Source organism: Pseudophryne corroboree, unplaced genomic scaffold, assembly GCF_028390025.1.
Source record: "Pseudophryne corroboree isolate aPseCor3 unplaced genomic scaffold, aPseCor3.hap2 scaffold_309, whole genome shotgun sequence".
In the NCBI taxonomy this organism is placed as follows: domain Eukaryota; kingdom Metazoa; phylum Chordata; class Amphibia; order Anura; family Myobatrachidae; genus Pseudophryne; species Pseudophryne corroboree.
Genome location: NW_026969768.1, coordinates 288,765 through 309,241, shown reverse-complemented (window position 1 = coordinate 309,241; position 20,477 = coordinate 288,765). Strand labels below are relative to the sequence as shown.

At 36.3% G+C, this 20,477-nt stretch overlaps 4 non-coding genes across 4 annotated transcripts; all 4 read right to left on the bottom strand.

Annotated features, from left to right (window-relative positions):
* Positions 1-18,313: 18,313 nt before the first annotated feature.
* LOC135017051 (U1 spliceosomal RNA) lies at positions 18,314-18,476 on the bottom strand. The gene has a single exon (XR_010214962.1). It is a non-coding gene; the product is annotated as a U1 spliceosomal RNA (small nuclear RNA).
* A 152-nt stretch (positions 18,477-18,628) lies between these two features.
* LOC135017058 (U1 spliceosomal RNA) lies at positions 18,629-18,792 on the bottom strand. The gene has a single exon (XR_010214969.1). It is a non-coding gene; the product is annotated as a U1 spliceosomal RNA (small nuclear RNA).
* A 671-nt stretch (positions 18,793-19,463) lies between these two features.
* Positions 19,464-19,626, bottom strand: LOC135017044 (U1 spliceosomal RNA). The gene has a single exon (XR_010214955.1). It is a non-coding gene; the product is annotated as a U1 spliceosomal RNA (small nuclear RNA).
* A 152-nt stretch (positions 19,627-19,778) lies between these two features.
* Positions 19,779-19,942, bottom strand: LOC135017064 (U1 spliceosomal RNA). Its single transcript, XR_010214975.1, has one exon. It is a non-coding gene; the product is annotated as a U1 spliceosomal RNA (small nuclear RNA).
* Positions 19,943-20,477: the final 535 nt, after the last annotated feature.

Sequence of the window (20,477 nt, the reverse complement as noted above, 5' to 3'; positions counted from 1 at the left end):
TCCAATGAAGCAAGTTTAATTTAGTAATAGGTGAAAAACCATCCTTACAAAGGTGTTAATCAGAGACTTGGCTTTGTGGACACTTTTCAGAGAACAAATTTGTTAGCATAAAAATAAAGCCAGAAAATGAAGAGCTGTTTAATCACTCAATTGGATTTTTCTGCCAGCATATTTTTTTTCTCTGTAACCCACTGCTAAATTGTGCTTCCTAGCTGTTTTTTATAAAATCACTGAATCAAATCTAACTCTGATTACATCAGAGAAGGCCAGGTAGCCTACACAATAAGAGGGGGTTTGAAATTTTGACTTGTCTACTTAAATATCACCAAAATCTGATCACAAGGTCAATTACGTCCCTGGGTGGGATTGAACCACCAACCTTTTGGTTAATAGTCGAACACACTAACCGATCGCTCCACAGAGACACTTTGCAAAAAGTACTTACTGACAAAGGCTAATAAGCATACATCTAGAACGTTTCCTAGAAAAACATTAAAAAATAAATAATCTGGAGAGTTTTTGTAAGATGTTTCTTCCATCAACCAACGAATAAACACATTGGTACTTTCCCATGATGAGTGAGTGCTTCAGGATCTCTTGCACTTACATGTGCAGCAGAGTACTGCAATGGAAGCATGCTGGACCCATAACCCAGAGGTAGGCAGATTGAAACTATCCTTTGCTATATGTATTTTTTTTTTGTTAATTTAAGTAATCAAAACTGGGATTGATATTTTTGCTCTTTTATTTTTACTTAAAGTACAATAACTTTTACCATTTTAATTTGTTTTAATAGTATATTGATAGTATAGTTTTCTTTCAAAAATCCACTTAATTTTCTTTACCCTATTATTAAAATGGTAATTGACAAAAAAAACTACATTGTCACCAGAAGAGCAATACAAAATGTACAAGTGATATATTAAAATCATCTTTCCAGCTTGAATTTCAATGATGCATTGGGGCAACAATTTTGTGAGAAACATCTTCACCCTTAAATAAAGATTTTCGTAATTCCTTACCTGTGTGCTAATTAGATATCACCTTGTTTTCACATTAAACAGACTTCCACATGAGAAAGCAGCAAGGATGCAGTGGCATTAATGTTTCCTGGTTTCAACCTGTATTATTTCAGTAGACATTGAAATGAGGATGCATCTTGCTGCCTTTCCAATGAAGCAAGTTTAATTTAGTAATAGGTGAAAAACCATCCCTACAAAGGTGTTAATCAGAGACTTGGCTTTGTGGACACTTTTCAGAGAACAAATTTGTTAGCATAAAAATAAAGCCAGAAAATGAAGAGCTGTTTAATCACGCAATTTGATTTTTTTGCCAGCATATTTCTTTTTCTCTGCAACCCACTGCTAAATTGTGCTTCCTAGATGTTTTTATAAAATCATTGAATCAAATCTAACTCTGATTACATCAGAGAAGGCCAGGTACCCTACACAATAACAGGGGGTATGAAATTTGACTTGTCTACTTAAAGATCACCAAAATCTGATAACAAGGTCAATTACGTCCCTGGGTGGGATTGAACCACCAACCTTTTGGTTAATAGCCGTACACACTAACTGATTGCGCCATAGAGACACTTTGCAAAAGTACATACTGACAAATGCTAATAAGCATTCATCTAAAACGTTTCCTAGAAAAACTTAAAAAAGTCAATAATCTGGAGAGTTTTTGTAAGATGTTTCTTCTATCAACCAACGAAGAAACACATTGGTACTTTCCCATGATGAGTGAGTGCTTCAGGATCTCTTGCACTTACATGTGCAGCAGAGTACAGCAATGGAAGCATGCTGGGCCCATAACCCAGAGGTAGGCAGATTGAAACTATCCTCTGCTATATGCATTTTTTTTTGTTAATTAAAGTAATCCAAAACTGGGATTGATATTTTGGCTCTTTTATTTTTACTTAAAGTACAATAACTTTTACCATTTTAATTTGTTTTAATAGTATATTGACAGTATTGTTTTCTTTCAAAAATCCACTTCATTTTCTTTACCCTATTATTAAAATGGTAATTGACAAAAACAAACTACATTGTCACCAGAAGAGCAATACAAAATGTACAAGTGATATATTAAAATCATCTTTCCAGCTTGAATTTCAATGATGCATTGGGGCAACGATTTTGTGAGAAACATCTTCACCCTTAAATAAAGATTTTCTTAATTCCTTACCTGTGTGCTAATTAGATATCACCTTGTTTTCGCATTAAACAGACTTCCACATGAGAAAGCAGCAAGGATGCAGTGGCGTTAATGTTTCCTGGTGTCAACCTGTATTATTTCAGTAGACATTGAAATGAGGATGCATCTTGCTGCCTTTCCAATGAAGCAAGTTTAATTTAGTAATAGGTGAAAAACCATCCTTACAAAGGTGTTAATCAGAGACTTGGCTTTGTGGATACTTTTCAGAGAACAAATTTGTTAGCATAAAAATAAAGCCAGAAAATGAAGAGCTGTTTAATCACTCAATTGGATTTTTCTGCCAGCATATTTTTTTTCTCTGTAACCCACTGCTAAATTGTGCTTCCTAGCTGTTTTTTATAAAATCACTGAATCAAATCTAACTCTGATTACATCAGAGAAGGCCAGGTAGCCTACACAATAAGAGGGGGTTTGAAATTTTGACTTGTCTACTTAAATATCACCAAAATCTGATCACAAGGTCAATTACGTCCCTGGGTGGGATTGAACCACCAACCTTTTGGTTAATAGTCGAACACACTAACCGATCGCGCCACAGAGACACTTTGCAAAAAGTACATACTGACAAAGGCTAATAAGCATACATCTAGAACGTTTCCTAGAAAAACATTAAAAAATAAATAATCTGGAGAGTTTTTGTAAGATGTTTCTTCCATCAACCAACGAATAAACACATTGGTACTTTCCCATGATGAGTGAGTGCTTCAGGATCTCTTGCACTTACATGTGCAGCAGAGTACTGCAATGGAAGCATGCTGGACCCATAACCCAGAGGTAGGCAGATTGAAACTATCCTTTGCTATATGCATTTTTTTTTTGTTAATTTAAGTAATCAAAACTGGGATTGATATTTTTGCTCTTTTATTTTTACTTAAAGTACAATAACTTTTACCATTTTAATTTGTTTTAATAGTATATTGACAGTATAGTTTTCTTTCAAAAATCCACTTAATTTTCTTTACCCTATTATTAAAATGGTAATTGACAAAAAAAACTACATTGTCACCAGAAGAGCAATACAAAATGTACAAGTGATATATTAAAATCATCTTTCCAGCTTGAATTTCAATGATGCATTGGGGCAACAATTTTGTGAGAAACATCTTCACCCTTAAATAAAGATTTTCGTAATTCCTTACCTGTGTGCTAATTAGATATCACCTTGTTTTCACATTAAACAGACTTCCACATGAGAAAGCAGCAAGGATGCAGTGGCATTAATGTTTCCTGGTTTCAACCTGTATTATTTCAGTAGACATTGAAATGAGGATGCATCTTGCTGCCTTTCCAATGAAGCAAGTTTAATTTAGTAATAGGTGAAAAACCATCCCTACAAAGGTGTTAATCAGAGACTTGGCTTTGTGGACACTTTTCAGAGAACAAATTTGTTAGCATAAAAATAAAGCCAGAAAATGAAGAGCTGTTTAATCACGCAATTTGATTTTTTTGCCAGCATATTTCTTTTTCTCTGCAACCCACTGCTAAATTGTGCTTCCTAGATGTTTTTATAAAATCATTGAATCAAATCTAACTCTGATTACATCAGAGAAGGCCAGGTACCCTACACAATAATAGGGGGTATGAAATTTGACTTGTCTACTTAAAGATCACCAAAATCTGATAACAAGGTCAATTACGTCCCTGGGTGGGATTGAACCACCAACCTTTTGGTTAATAGCCGTACACACTAACTGATTGCGCCATAGAGACACTTTGCAAAAGTACATACTGACAAATGCTAATAAGCATTCATCTAAAACGTTTCCTAGAAAAACTTAAAAAAGTCAATAATCTGGAGAGTTTTTGTAAAATGTTTCTTCTATCAACCAACAAAGAAACACATTGGTACTTTCCCATGATGAGTGAGTGCTTCAGGATCTCTTGCACTTACATGTGCAGCAGAGTACAGCAATGGAAGCATGCTGGGCCCATAACCCAGAGGTAGGCAGATTGAAACTATCCTCTGCTATATGCATTTTTTTTTGTTAATTAAAGTAATCCAAATCTGGGATTGATATTTTGGCTCTTTTATTTTTACTTAAAGTACAATAACTTTTACCATTTTAATTTGTTTTAATAGTATATTGACAGTATTGTTTTCTTTCAAAAATCCACTTCATTTTCTTTACCCTATTATTAAAATGGTAATTGACAAAAACAAACTACATTGTCACCATGAAGAGCAATACAAAATGTACAAGTGATATATTAAAATCATCTTTCCAGCTTGAATTTCAATGATGCATTGGGGCAACGATTTTGTGAGAAACATCTTCACCCTTAAATAAAGATTTTCTTAATTCCTTACCTGTGTGCTAATTAGATATCACCTTGTTTTCACATTAAACAGACTTCCACATGAGAAAGCAGCAAGGATGCAGTGGCGTTAATGTTTCCTGGTGTAAACCTGTATTATTTCAGTAGACATTGAAATGAGGATGCATCTTGCTGCCTTTCCAATGAAGCAAGTTTAATTTAGTAATAGGTGAAAAACCATCCCTACAAAGGTGTTAATCAGAGACTTTGCTTTGTGGACACTTTTCAGAGAACAAATTTGTTAGCATAAAAATAAAGCCAGAAAATGAAGAGCTGTTTAATCACTCAATTGGATTTTTCTGCCAGCATATTTCTTTTTCTCTGCAACCCACTGCTAAATTGTGCTTCCTAGCTGTTTTTATAAAATCACTGAATCAAATCTAACCCTGATTACATCAGAGAAGGCCAGGTACCCTACACCATAACAGGGGGTTTGAAATTTTGACTTGTCTAATTAAAGATCACCAAAATCTGATAACAAGGTCAATTACGTACCTGGGTGGGATTGAACCACCAACCTTTTGGTTAATAGCCGTACACACTAACTAATTGCGCCACAGAGACACATTGCAAAAGTATATACTGACAAGGGCTAATAAGCATTCATCTAAAACGTTTCCTAGAAAAACTTTAAAAAGTCAATAATCTGGAGAGTTTTTGTAAGATGTTTCTTCCATCAACCAACGAAGAAACACATTGGTACTTTCCCATGATGAGTGAGTGCTTCAGGATCTCTTGCACTTACATGTGCAGCAGAGTACAGCAATGGAAGCATGCTGGGCCCATAACCCAGAGGTAGGCAGATTGAAACTATCCTTTGCTATATGCTTTTTTTTTGTTAATTAAAGTAATCCAAAACTGGGATTGATATTTTGGCTCTTTTATTTTTACTTAAAGTACAATAACTTTTACCATTTTAATTTGTTTTAATAGTATATTGACAGTATTGTTTTCTTTCAAAAATCCACTTAATTTTCTTTACCCTATTATTAAAATGGTAATTGACAAAAACAAACTACATTGTCACCAGAAGAGCAATACAAAATGTACAAGTGATATATTAAAATCATCTTTCCAGCTTGAATTTCAATGATGCATTGGGGCAACGATTTTGTGAGAAACATCTTCACCCTTAAATAAAGATTTTCTTAATTCCTTACCTGTGTGATAATTAGATATCACCTTGTTTTCGCATTAAACAGACTTCCACATGAGAAAGCAGCAAGGATGCAGTGGCGTTAATGTTTCCTGGTGTCAACTTGTATTATTTCAGTAGACATTGAAATGAGGATGCATCTTGCTGCCTTTCCAATGAAGCAAGTTTAATTTAGTAATAGGTGAAAAACCATCCTTACAAAGGTGTTAATCAGAGACTTGGCTTTGTGGACACTTTTCAGAGAACAAATTTGTTAGCATAAAAATAAAGCCAGAAAATGAAGAGCTGTTTAATCACTCAATTGGATTTTTCTGCCAGCATATTTTTTTTCTCTGCAAACCACTGCTAAATTGTGCTTCCTAGCTGTTTTTATAAAATCAATGAATCAAATCTAACTCTGATTACATCAGAGAAGGCCAGGTACCCTACACCATAAGAGGGGGTTTGAAATTTTGACTTGTCTACTTAAAGATCACCAAAATCTGATAACAAGATCAATTACATCCCTGGGTGGGATTGAACCACCAACCTTTTAGTTAATAGCCGTACACACTAACTGATTGCGCCACAGAGACACTTTGCGAAAGGGCATACTGACAAAGGCTAATAAGCATTCATCTAAAACGTTTCCTAGAAAAACTTTAAAAAGTCAATAATCTGGAGAGTTTTTGTAAGATGTTTCTACCATCAACCAACGAAGAAACACATTGGTACTTTCCCATGATGAGTGAGTGCTTCAGGATCTCTTGCACTTACATGTGCAGCAGAGTACAGCAATGGAAGCATGCTGGGCTCATAACCCAGAGGTAGGCAGATTGAAACTATCCTCTGCTGTATGCTTTTTTTTTTAATTAAAGTAATCCAAAACTGGGATTGATATTTTGGCTCTTTTATTTTTACTTAAAGTACAATAACTTTTACCATTTTAATTTGTTTTAATAGTATATTGACAGTATTGTTTTCTTTCAAAAATCCACTTAATTTTCTTTACCCTATTATTAAAATGGTAATTGACAAAAACAAACTACATTGTCACCAGAAGAGCAATACAAAATGTACAAGTGATATATTAAAATCATCTTTCCAGCTTGAATTTCAATGATGCATTGGGGCAACGATTTTGTGAGAAACATCTTCACCCTTAAATAAAGATTTTCTTAATTCCTTACCTGTGTGCTAATTAGATATCACCTTGTTTTCGCATTAAACAGACTTCCACATGAGAAAGCAGCAAGGATGCAGTGGCGTTAATGTTTCCTGGTGTCAACTTGTATTATTTCAGTAGACATTGAAATGAGGATGCATCTTGCTGCCTTTCCAATGAAGCAAGTTTAATTTAGTAATAGGCGAAAAACCATCCCTACAAAGGTGTTAATCAGAGACTTGGCTTTGTGGACACTTTTCAGAGAACAAATTTGTTAGCATAAAAATAAAGCCAGAAAATGAAGAGCTGTTTAATCACTCAATTGGATTTTTTTTTGCCAGCATATTTTTTTTCTCTGCAACCCACTGCTAAATTGTGCTTCCTAGCTGTTTTTTTATAAAATCACTGAATCAAATCTAACTCTGATTACATCAGAGAAGGCCAGGTACCCTACACAATAAGAGGGGGTTTGAAATTTTGACTTGTCAACTTAAATATCACCAAAATCTGATCACAAGGTCAATTACGTTCCTGGGTGGGATTGAACCACCAACCTTTTGGTTAATAGCCTTACACACTAACCAATTGCACCACAGAGACACTTTGCAAAAAGTACATACTGACAAAGGCTAATAAGCATTCATCAAGAACGTTTCCTAGAAAAACTTTAAAAAGTCAATAATCTGGAGAGTTTTTGTAAGATGTTTCTTCCATCAACCAATGAAGAAACACATTGGTACTTTCCCATGATGAGTGAGTGCTTCAGGATCTCTTGCACTTACATGTGCAGCAGAGTACTACAATGGAAGCATGCTGGGCCCATAACCCAGAGATAGGCAGATTGAAACTATCCTTTGCTATATGCATTTTTTTTGTTAATTAAAGTAATCCAAAACTGGGATTGATATTTTTGCTCTTTTATTTTTACTTAAAGTACAATAACTTTTACCATTTTAATTTGTTTTAATAGTATATTGACAGTATTGTTTTCTTTCAAAAATCCACTTAATTTTCTTTACCCTATTATTAAAATGGTAATTGACAAAAACAAACTACATTGTCACCAGAAGAGCAATACAAAATGTACAAGTGATATATTAAAATCATCTTTCCAGCTTGAATTTCAATGATGCATTGGGGCAACGATTTTGTGAGAAACATCTTCACCCTTAAATAAAGATTTTCTTAATTCCTTACCTGTGTGCTAATTAGATATCACCTTGTTTTCACATTAAACAGACTTCCACATGAGAAAGCAGCAAGGATGCAGTGGCGTTAATGTTTCCTGGTGTCAACCTGTATTATTTCAGTAGACATTAAAATGAGGATGCATCTTGCTGCCTTTCCAATGAAGCAAGTTTAATTTAGTAATAGGTGAAAAACCATCCCTACAAAGGTGTTAATCAGAGACTTGGCTTTGTGGACACTTTTCAGAGAACAAATTTGTTAGCATAAAAATAAACCAGAAAATGAAGAGCTGTTTAATCACTCAATTGGATTTTTTTGCCAGCATATTTTTTTTCTCTGCAACCCACTGCTAAATTGTGCTTCCTAGCTGTTTTTTTATAAAATCACTGAATCAAATCTAACTCTGATAACATCAGAGAAGGCCAGGTACCCTACACAATAAGAGGGGGTTTGAAATTTTGACTTGTCTACTTAAATATCACCAAAATCTGATCACAAGGTCAATTACGTCCCTTTGTGGGATTGAATCACCAACCTTTTGGTTAATAGCCTTACACACTAACCAATTGCGCCACAGAGACACTTTGCAAAAGTACATACTGACAAAGGCTAATAAGCATTCATCTAGAACGTTTCCTAGAACAACTTTAAAAAGTCAATAATCTGGAGAGTTTTTGTAAAATGTTTCTTCCATCAACCAACAAAGAAACACATTGGTACTTTCCCATGATGAGTGAGTGCTTCAGGATCTCTTGCACTTACATGTGCAGCAGAGTACTGCAATGGAAGCATGCTGGGCCCATAACCCAGAGGTAGGCAGATTGAAACTATCCTTTGCTATATGCATTTTTTTTTTGTTAATTAAAGTAATCCAAAACTGGGATTGATATTTTGGCTCTTTTATTTTTACTTAAAGTACAATAACTTTTACCATTTTAATTTGTTTTGATAGTATATTGACAGTATTGTTTTCTTTCAAAAATCCACTTAATTTTCTTTACCCTATTATTAAAATGGTAATTGACAAAAACAAACTACATTGTCACAAGAAGAGCAATACAAAATGTACAAGTGATATATTAAAATCATCTTTCCAGCTTGAATTTCAATGATGCATTGGGGCAACGATTTTGTGAGAAACATCTTCACCCTTAAATAAAGATTTTCTTAATTCCTTACCTGTGTGATAATTAGATATCACCTTGTTTTCACATTAAACAGACTTCCACATGAGAAAGCAGCAAGGATGCAGTGGCGTTAATGTTTCCTGGTGTCAACCTGTATTATTTCAGTAGACATTGAAATGAGGATGCATCTTGTTGCCTTTCCAATGAAGCAAGTTTAATTTAGTAATAGGTGAAAAACCATCCCTACAAAGGTGTTAATCAGAGACTTGGCTTTGTGGACACATTTCAGAGAACAAATTTGTTAGCATAAAAATAAAGCCAGAAAATGAAGAGCTGTTTAATCACTCAATTGTATTTTTTTGCCAGCATATTTTTTTATCTGCAACCCACTGCTAAATTGTGCTTCCTAGCTGTTTTTTTTATAAAATCACTGAATCAAATCTAACTCTGATTACATCAGAGAAGGCCAGGTACCCTACACAATAAGAGGGGGTTTGAAATTTTGACTTGTCTACTTAAATATCACCAAAATCTGATCACAAGGTCAATTACATTCCTGGGTGGGATTGAACCACCAACCTTTTGGTTAATAGTCTTACACACTAACCAATTGCACCACAGAGACACTTTGCAAAAGTACATACTGACAAAGGCTAATAAGCATTCATCTAGAACGTTTCCTAGAAAAACTTTAAAAAGTCAATAATCTGGAGAGTTTTTGTAAAATGTTTCTTCCATCAACCAACGAAGAAACACATTGGTACTTTCCCATTATGAGTGAGTGCTTCAGGATCTCTTGCACTTACATGTGCAGCAGAGTACTGCAATGGAAGCATGCTGGGCCCATAACCCAGAGGTAGGCAGATTGAAACTATCCTTTGCTATATGCATTTTTTTTTGTTAATTAAAGTAATCCAAAACTGGGATTGATATTTTGGCTCTTTTATTTTTACTTAAAGTACAATAACTTTTACCATTTTAATTTGTTTTAATAGTATATTGACAGTATTGTTTTCTTTCAAAAATCCACTTAATTTTCTTTACCCTATTATTAAAATGGTAATTGACAAAAACAAACTACATTGTCACCAGAAGAGCAATACAAAATGTACAAGTGATATATTAAAATCATCTTTCCATCTTGAATTTCAATGATGCATTGGGGCAACGATTTTGTGAGAAACATCTTCACCCTTAAAGATTTTCTTAATTCCTTACCTGTGTGCTAATTAGATATCACCTTGTTTTCACATTAAACAGACTTCCACATGAGAAAGCAGCAAGGATGCAGTGGCGTTAATGTTTCCTGGTGTCAACCTGTATTATTTCAGTAGACATTGAAATGAGGATGCATCTTGCTGCCTTTCCAATGAAGCAAGTTTAATTTAGTAATAGGTGAAAAACCATCCCTACAAAGGTGTTAATCAGAGACTTGGCTTTGTGGACACTTTTCAGAGAACAAATTTGTTAGCATAAAAATAAAGCCAGAAAATGAAGAGCTGTTTAATCACTCAATTGGATTTTTTTGCCAGCATATTTCTTTTTCTCTGCAACCCACTGCTAAATTGTGCTTCCTAGCTGTTTTAATAAAATCACTGAATCAAATCTAACTCTGATTACATCAGAGAAGGCCAGGTACCCTACACCATAACAGGGGGTTTGAAATTTTGACTTGTCTACTTAAAGATCACCAAAATCTGATCACAAGGTCAATTACGTCCCTGGGTGTGATTGAACCACCAACCTTTTGGTTAGTAGCCGTACACACTAACTGATTGCGCCACAGAGACACTTTGCAGAAGTAAATACTGACAAAGGCTAATAAGCATTCATCTAGAACGTTTCCTAGAAAAACTTTAAAAAGTCAATAATCTGGAGAGTTTTTGTAAGATGTTTCTTCCATCAACCAACGAAGAAACACATTGGTACTTTCCCATGATGAGTGAGTGCTTCAGGATCTCTTGCACTTACATGTGCAGCAGAGTACAGCAATGGAAGCATGCTGGGCCCATAACCCAGTGGTAGGCAGATTGAAACTATCCTTTGCTATATGCTTTTTTTTTGTTAATTAAAGTAATCCAAAACTGGGATTGATATTTTTGCTCTTTTATTTTTACTTAAAGTACAATAACTTTTACCATTTTAATTTGTTTTAATAGTATATTGACAGTATTGTTTTCTTTCAAAAATCCACTTAATTTTCTTTACCCTATTATTAAAATGGTAATTGACAAAAACAAACTACATTGTCACCAGAAGAGCAATACAAAATGTACAAGTGATATATTAAAATCATCTTTCCAGCTTGAATTTCAATGATGCATTGGGGCAACGATTTTGTGAGAAACATCTTCACCCTTAAATAAAGATTTTCTTAATTCCTTACCTGTGTGATAATTAGATATCACCTTGTTTTCGCATTAAACAGACTTCCACATGAGAAAGCAGCAAGGATGCAGTGGCGTTAATGTTTCCTGGTGTCAACTTGTATTATTTCAGTAGACATTGAAATGAGGATGCATCTTGCTGCCTTTCCAATGAAGCAAGTTTAATTTAGTAATAGGTGAAAAACCATCCTTACAAAGGTGTTAATCAGAGACTTTGCTTTGTGGACACTTTTCAGAGAACAAATTTGTTAGCATAAAAATAAAGCCAGAAAATGAAGAGCTGTTTAATCACTCAATTGGATTTTTCTGCCAGCATATTTTTTTTCTCTGCAAACCACTGCTAAATTGTGCTTCCTAGCTGTTTTTATAAAATCAATGAATCAAATCTAACTCTGATTACATCAGAGAAGGCCAGGTACCCTACACCATAAGAGGGGGTTTGAAATTTTGACTTGTCTACTTAAAGATCACCAAAATCTGATAACAAGATCAATTACATCCCTGGGTGGGATTGAACCACCAACCTTTTAGTTAATAGCCGTACACACTAACTGATTGCGCCACAGAGACACTTTGCGAAAGGGCATACTGACAAAGGCTAATAAGCATTCATCTAAAACGTTTCCTAGAAAAACTTTAAAAAGTCAATAATCTGGAGAGTTTTTGTAAGATGTTTCTACCATCAACCAACGAAGAAACACATTGGTACTTTCCCATGATGAGTGAGTGCTTCAGGATCTCTTGCACTTACATGTGCAGCAGAGTACAGCAATGGAAGCATGCTGGGCTCATAACCCAGAGGTAGGCAGATTGAAACTATCCTCTGCTGTATGCTTTTTTTTTTTTTATTAAAGTAATCCAAAACTGGGATTGATATTTTGGCTCTTTTATTTTTACTTAAAGTACAATAACTTTTACCATTTTAATTTGTTTTAATAGTATATTGACAGTATTGTTTTCTTTCAAAAATCCACTTAATTTTCTTTACCCTATTATTAAAATGGTAATTGACAAAAACAAACTACATTGTCACCAGAAGAGCAATACAAAATGTACAAGTGATATATTAAAATCATCTTTCCAGCTTGAATTTCAATGATGCATTGGGGCAACGATTTTGTGAGAAACATCTTCACCCTTAAATAAAGATTTTCTTAATTCCTTACCTGTGTGCTAATTAGATATCACCTTGTTTTCGCATTAAACAGACTTCCACATGAGAAAGCAGCAAGGATGCAGTGGCGTTAATGTTTCCTGGTGTCAACTTGTATTATTTCAGTAGACATTGAAATGAGGATGCATCTTGCTGCCTTTCCAATGAAGCAAGTTTAATTTAGTAATAGGTGAAAAACCATCCCTACACAGGTGTTAATCAGAGACTTGGCTTTGTGGACACTTTTCAGAGAACAAATTTGTTAGCATAAAAATAAAGCCAGAAAATGAAGAGCTGTTTAATCACTCAATTGGATTTTTTTTTGCCAGCATATTTTTTTTCTCTGCAACCCACTGCTAAATTGTGCTTCCTAGCTGTTTTTATAAAATCACTGAATCAAATCTAACTCTGATTACATCAGAGAAGGCCAGGTACCCTACACAATAAGAGGGGGTTTGAAATTTTGACTTGTCTACTTAAATATCACCAAAATCTGATCACAAGGTCAATTACGTTCCTGGGTGGGATTGAACCACCAACCTTTTGGTTAATAGCCTTACACACTAACCAATTGCACCACAGAGAAAACGTACCTACTGACAAAGGCTAATTAGCATTCATCAAGAACGTTTCCTAGAAAAACTTTAAAAAGTCAATAATCTGGAGAGTTTTTGTAAGATGTTTCTTCCATCAACCAATGAAGAAACACATTGGTACTTTCCCATGATGAGTGAGTGCTTCAGGATCTCTTGCACTTACATGTGCAGCAGAGTACTGCAATGGAAGCATGCTGGGCCCATAACCCAGAGATAGGCAGATTAAAACTATCCTTTGCTATATGCATTTTTTTGGTTAATTAAAGTAATCCAAAACTGGGATTGATATTTTTGCTCTTTTATTTTTACTTAAAGTACAATAACTTTTACCATTTTAATTTGTTTTAATAGTATATTGACAGTATTGTTTTCTTTCAAAAATCCACTTTATTTTCTTTACCCTATTATTAAAATGGTAATTGACAAAAACAAACTACATTGTCACCAGAAGAGCAATACAAAATGTACAAGTGATATATTAAAATCATCTTTCCAGCTTGAATTTCAATGATGCATTGGGGCAACGATTTTGTGAGAAACATCTTCACCCTTAAATAAAGATTTTCTTAATTCCTTACCTGTGTGCTAATTAGATATCACCTTGTTTTCACATTAAACAGACTTCCACATGAGAAAGCAGCAAGGATGCAGTGGCGTTAATGTTTCCTGGTGTCAACCTGTATTATTTCAGTAGACATTGAAATGAGGATGCATCTTGCTGCCTTTCCAATGAAGCAAGTTTAATTTAGTAATAGGTGAAAAACCATCCCTACAAAGGTGTTAATCAGAGACTTGGCTTTGTGGACACTTTTCAGAGAACAAATTTGTTAGCATAAAAATAAACCAGAAAATGAAGAGCTGTTTAATCACTCAATTGGATTTTTTTGCCAGCATATTTATTTTTCTCTGCAACCCACTGCTAAATTGTGCTTCCTAGCTGTTTTTTATAAAATCACTGAATCAAATCTAACTCTGATAACATCAGAGAAGGCCAGGTACCCTACACAATAAGAGGGGGTTTGAAATTTTGACTTGTCTACTTAAATATCACCAAAATCTGATCACAAGGTCAATTACGTCCCTGGGTGGGATTGAACCACCAACCTTTTGGTTAATAGCCTTACACACTCACCAATTGCGCCACAGAGACACTTTGCAAAAGTACATACTGACAAAGGCTAATAAGCATTCATCTAGAACGTTTCCTAGAAAAACTTTAAAAAGTCAATAATCTGGAGAGTTTTTGTAAGATGTTTCTTCCATCAACCAATGAAGAAACACATTGGTACTTTCCCATGATGAGTGAGTGCTTCAGGATCTCTTGCACTTACATGTGCAGCAGAGTACTGCAATGGAAGCATGCTGGGCCCATAACCCAGAGGTAGGCAGATTGAAACTATCCTTTGCTATATGCATTTTTTTTTGTTAATTAAAGTAATCCAAAACTGGGATTGATATTTTTGCTCTTTTATTTTTACTTAAAGTACAATAACTTTTACCATTTTAATTTGTTTTAATAGTATATTGACAGTATTGTTTTCTTTCAAAAATCCACTTAATTTTCTTTACCCTATTATTAAAATGGTAATTGACAAAAACAAACTACATTGTCACCAGAAGAGCAATACAAAATGTACAAGTGATATATTAAAATCATCTTTCCAGCTTGAATTTCAATGATGCATTGGGGCAACGATTTTGTGAGAAACATCTTCACCCTTAAATAAAGATTTTCTTAATTCCTTACCTGTGTGCTAATTAGATATCACCTTGTTTTCACATTAAACAGACTTCCACATGAGAAAGCAGCAAGGATGCAGTGGCGTTAATGTTTCCTGGTGTCAACCTGTATTATTTCAGTAGACATTGAAATGAGGATGCATCTTGCTGCCTTTCCAATGAAGCAAGTTTAATTTAGTAATAGGTGAAAAACCATCCCTACAAAGGTGTTAATCAGAGACTTGGCTTTGTGGACACTTTTCAGAGAACAAATTTGTTAGCATAAAAATAAAGCCAGAAAATGAAGAGCTGTTTAATCACTCAATTGGATTTTTTTGCCAGCATATTTCTTTTTCTCTGCAACCCACTGATAAATTGTGCTTCCTAGCTGTTTTTATAAAATCACTGAATCAAATCTAACTCTGATTACATCAGAGAAGGCTAGGTACCCTACACAATAAGAGGGGGTTTGAAATTTTGACTTGTCTACTTAAATATCACCAAAATCTGATCACAAGGTCAATTACGTCCCTGGGTAGGATTTAACCACCAACCTTTTGGTTAATAGCCGTACACACTAACCAATTGCGCCACAGAGACACTTTACAAAAAGTACATACTGACAAAGGCTAATAAGCATTCATCTAGAACGTTTCCTAGAAAAACTTTAAAAAGTCAATAATCTGGAGAGTTTTTGTAAGATGTTTCTTCCATCAACCAACAAAGAAACACATTGGTACTTTCCCATGATGAGTGAGTGCTTCAGGATCTCTTGCACTTACATGTGCAGCAGAGTACTGCAATGGAAGCATGCTGGGCCCATAACCCAGAGGTAGGCAGATTGAAACTATCCTTTGCTATATGCATTTTTTTTGTTAATTAAAGTAATCCAAAACTGGGATGGATATTTTTGCTCTTTTATTTTTACTTAAAGTACAATAACTTTTACCATTTTAATTTGTTTTAATAGTATATTGACAGTATTGTTTTCTTTCAAAAATCCACTTAATTTTCTTTACCCTATTATTAAAATGGTAATTGACAAAAACAAACTACATTGTCACCAGAAGAGCAATACAAAATGTACAAGTGATATATTAAAATCATCTTTCCAGGTTGAATTTCAATGATGCATTGGGGCAACGATTTTGTGAGAAACATCTTCACCCTTAAATAAAGATTTTCTTAATTCCTTACCTGTGTGCTAATTAGATATCACCTTGTTTTCACATTAAACAGACTTCCACATGAGAAAGCAGCAAGGATGCAGTGGCGTTAATGTTTCCTGGTGTCAACCTGTATTATTTCAGTAGACATTGAAATGAGGATGCATCTTGCTGCCTTTCCAATGAAGCAAGTTTAATTTAGTAATAGGTGAAAAACCATCCTTACAAAGGTGTTAATCAGAGACTTGGCTTTGTGGACACTTTTCAGAGAACAAATTTGTTAGCATAAAAATAAAGCCAGAAAATGAAGAGCTGTTTAATCACTCAATTGGATTTTTCTGCCAGCATATTTTTTTTCTCTGCAACCTACTGCTAAATTGTGCTTCCTAGCTGTTTTTATAAAATCACTGAATCAAATCTAACTCTGATTACATCAGGGAAGGCCAGGTACCCACACCATAACAGGGGGTTTGAAATTTTGACTTGTCTACTTAAATATCACCAAAATCTGATCACAAGGTCAATTACATCCCTGGGTGGGATTGAACCACCAACCTTTTGGTTAATAGCCAAACACACTAACTGATTGCGCCACAGAGACACTTTGCAAAAAGTTCATACTGACAAAGGCTAATAAGCATTCATCTAGAACGTTTCCTAGAAAAACTTTAAAAAGTCAATAATCTGGAGAGTTTTTGTAAGATGTTTCTTCCATCAACCAACGAAGAAACACATTGGTACTTTCCCATGATGAGTGAGTGCTTCAGGATCTCTTGCACTTACATGTGCAGCAGAGTACTGCAATGGAAGCATGCTGGGCCGATAACCCAGAGGTAGGCAGATTGAAACTACCCTCTGCTATATGCATTTTTTTTTAATTAAAGTAATCCAAAATTGGGATTGATATTTTAGCTCTTTTATTTTTACTTAAAGTACAATAACTTTTACCATTTTAATTTGTTTAATAGTATATTGACAGTATTGTTTTCTTTCAAAAATCCACTTAATTTTCTTTACCCTATTATTAAAATGGTAATTGACAAAAACAAACTACATTGTCACCAGAAGAGCAATACAAAATGTACAAGTGATATATTAAAATCATCTTTCCAGCTTGAATTTCAATGATGCATTGGGGCAACGATTTTGTGAGAAACATCTTCACCCTTAAATAAAGATTTTCTTAATTCCTTACCTGTATGCTAATTAGATATCACCTTGTTTTCACATTAAACAGACTTCCACATGAGAAAGCAGCAAGGATGCAGTGGCGTTAATGTTTCCTGGTGTCAACCTGTATTATTTCAGTAGATATTGAAATGACGATGCATCTTGCTGCCTTTCCAATAAAGCAAGTTTAATTTAGTAATAGGTGAAAAACCATCCCTACAAAGGTGTTAATCAGATACTTGGCTTTGTGGACACTTTTCAGAGAACAAATTTGTTAGCATAAAAATAAAGCCAGAAAATGAAGAGCTGTTTAATCACTCAATTGGATTTTTTTGCCAGCATATTTCTTTTTCTCTTCAACCCACTGCTAAATTGTGCTTCCTAGCTGTTTTTTTTTTATAAAATCACTTAATCAAATCTAACTCTGATTACATCAGAGAAGGCCAGGTACCCTACACCACAAGAGGGGGTTTGAAATTTTGACTTGTCTACTTAAAGATCACCAAAATCTGATAACAAGGTAAATTACATCCCTGGGTGGGATTGAACCACCAACCTTTTGGATAATAACCGAACACGCTAACTGATTGCGCCACAGTGACACTTTGCAAACGTACATTCTGACAAACGCTAATAAGCATTCATCTAGAACGTTTCCTAGAAAAACTTTAAAAAGTCAATAATCTGGAGAGTTTTTGTAAGATGTTTCTTCCATCAATCAACGAAGAACATTCAAGCTGATTTCTTGCAGCAGCTGGGCACTGTAACAGCTCCAGAGCTGCTCTGTAAGGCAACTAAAAGGGTGTGGGCCCTGCAGCACTACCTGAAGTTCGCATTGTGCGTTGGAAGGCACAAAGTAAGCAGACGGGAGAAGTCAGGATAGTGCGCAAGGGCATAGAAAGGAGCGGCTCAAGAAAAGAGAAGTGGAAACAGACAGCAAACTAGGCTGGAGAGAGACCTGAGACAAAGAGATCTGAATTATACGAGAGCCGACCAGGGGAAACACAAATTATGCAGTCGAGTTTCCCACATTTGGGGAAATCGCTGGAGCAGCACAAACAGAGTGCAATGGGTGAGCCTTGCTCTGGGAGAAGCACCTTCATGATCATAGTATCTCACCTGGCAGGTAAGTAGGAGTTGGGCAAGAGCTGAGGAGGGTCGCTGCTCGGGCACCCCCCTGTCAAGTGAAGGAGATCCAACTGAGGCAGCACAAGAGAACTCTCGAAAGAAGAACAAGGCTAGAGGAAGATCTGAGACACAGAAATCTGGCTTTTACCAGAGCTGACCAGAGGAAAGCACAAACACAGTCCCCCACTACCACAAATAATGCAGTCGAGTTTCCCACATTTGGGGAAATCACAGGGGTCAGCATACCCAGAATGCAATGAATGAACCTCACCCTGGGAGAACAATCTTCATGACCATGGTATCTCCTATGCAAAATAAGTATGATTTGGGATAGGGCTGGGGAGGGCCGCTGCTCAGGCACATCTCTGTCAAGTAAAGGAGATTCAACTGAGGCAGCACAAGGGAACTCTCATCTGGGGACAACAACTGCAGGGAGAACACATATTTTCAGATGAACATGGGAGGGCAGAAGGCTGCCTAATACTGAAGCACCCCCAAACAACAAACCAAATGCAACAACTAGTACAAGCATTCCTGGGGGAAGGCCTGCAGCAGATGGATTTGCATATGGTGATGTCATCCAAGCAGTGGGTCAAAGTTGGCTTCAACCCTCGTCTGCATATGAAAAGAGAAAAGGGGCGTGCAGGGCATGGCGGCCTTTTGCGGCGCTTGGATGACCCCTAGTTCGCATTAAACACCTCCACCCTACTTCGGTGTGGGGCTCATGTTGGCTATGCCCCAGCCCATGAAGCATTCAAGCTGATTACTTGCAGCAGCTGGGCACTGTAATAGCTCCAGAGCTGCTCTGTAAGGCAAGTAAAAGGGTGTGGGCCCTGCAGCACTACCTGTAGTTCGCATTGTGCATTGGAAGGCACAAAGTAAGCAGATGGGAGAAGTCAAGATAATGCGCAAGGGCATAGAAGGGAGCGGCTCAAGAAAAGAGAAGTTGAAACAGACAGCAAACTAGGCTGGAGAGAGACCTGAGACAAACAGATCTGAATTATACGAGAGCTGACCAGGGGAAACACAAATTATGCAGTCAAGTTTCCCACATTTGGGGAAATCGCAGGAGCAGCACACCCAGAGTGCAATGGGTGAGCCTTGCCCTGGGAGAAGCACCTTCATGATCATAGTATCTCACTTGGCAGGTAAGTAGGAGTTGGGCTTGAGCTGGGGAGGGTTGATGCTAGGGCACCCCCCTGTCAAGTGAAGGAGATCCAACTGAGGCAGCACAAGGGAACTCTCGAAAGAAGAACAAGGCTAGAGGAAGATCTGAGACAAATAAATCTGACTTTTACCAGAGCTGACCAGAGGAAAGCACAAACACAGTCCCCCACTACCACAAATAATGCAGTCGAGTTTCCCACATTTGGGGAAATCATAGGAGTCAGCATACCCAGAATGCAATAAATGAACCTCACCCTGGGAGAACAATCTTCATGACCATGGTATCTCCTATGCAAAATAAGTATGATTTGGGATAGAGCTGGGGAGGGCCGCTGCTCAGGCACATCTCTGTCAAGTAAAGGAGATTCAACTGAGGCAGCACAAGGGAACTCTCATCTGGGGACAACAACTGCTGGGAGAACACATATTTTCAGATGAACATGGGAGGGCAGAAGGCTGCCTAATACTGAAGCACCCCCAAACAACAAACCAAATGCAACAACTAGTACAAGCATTCCTGGGGGAAGGCCTACAGCAGATGGATTTGCATATGGTGATGTCATCCAAGCAGTGGGTCAAAGTTGGCTTCAACCCTCGTCTGCATATGAAAAGAAAAAAGGGATGTGCAGGGCATGGCGTCCTTTTGTGGCGCTTGGATGACCCCTAATTCACATTAAACATCTCCACCCTCCTTCGGTGTGGGGCTCATGTTGGCTATGCCCCAGCCCCTGAAGCATTCAAGATGATTTCTTGCAGCAGCTGGGCACTGTAACAGCTCCAGAGCTGTTCTGTAAAGCATGTAAAAGGGTGTGGGCCCTGCAGCACTACCTGTAGTATGCA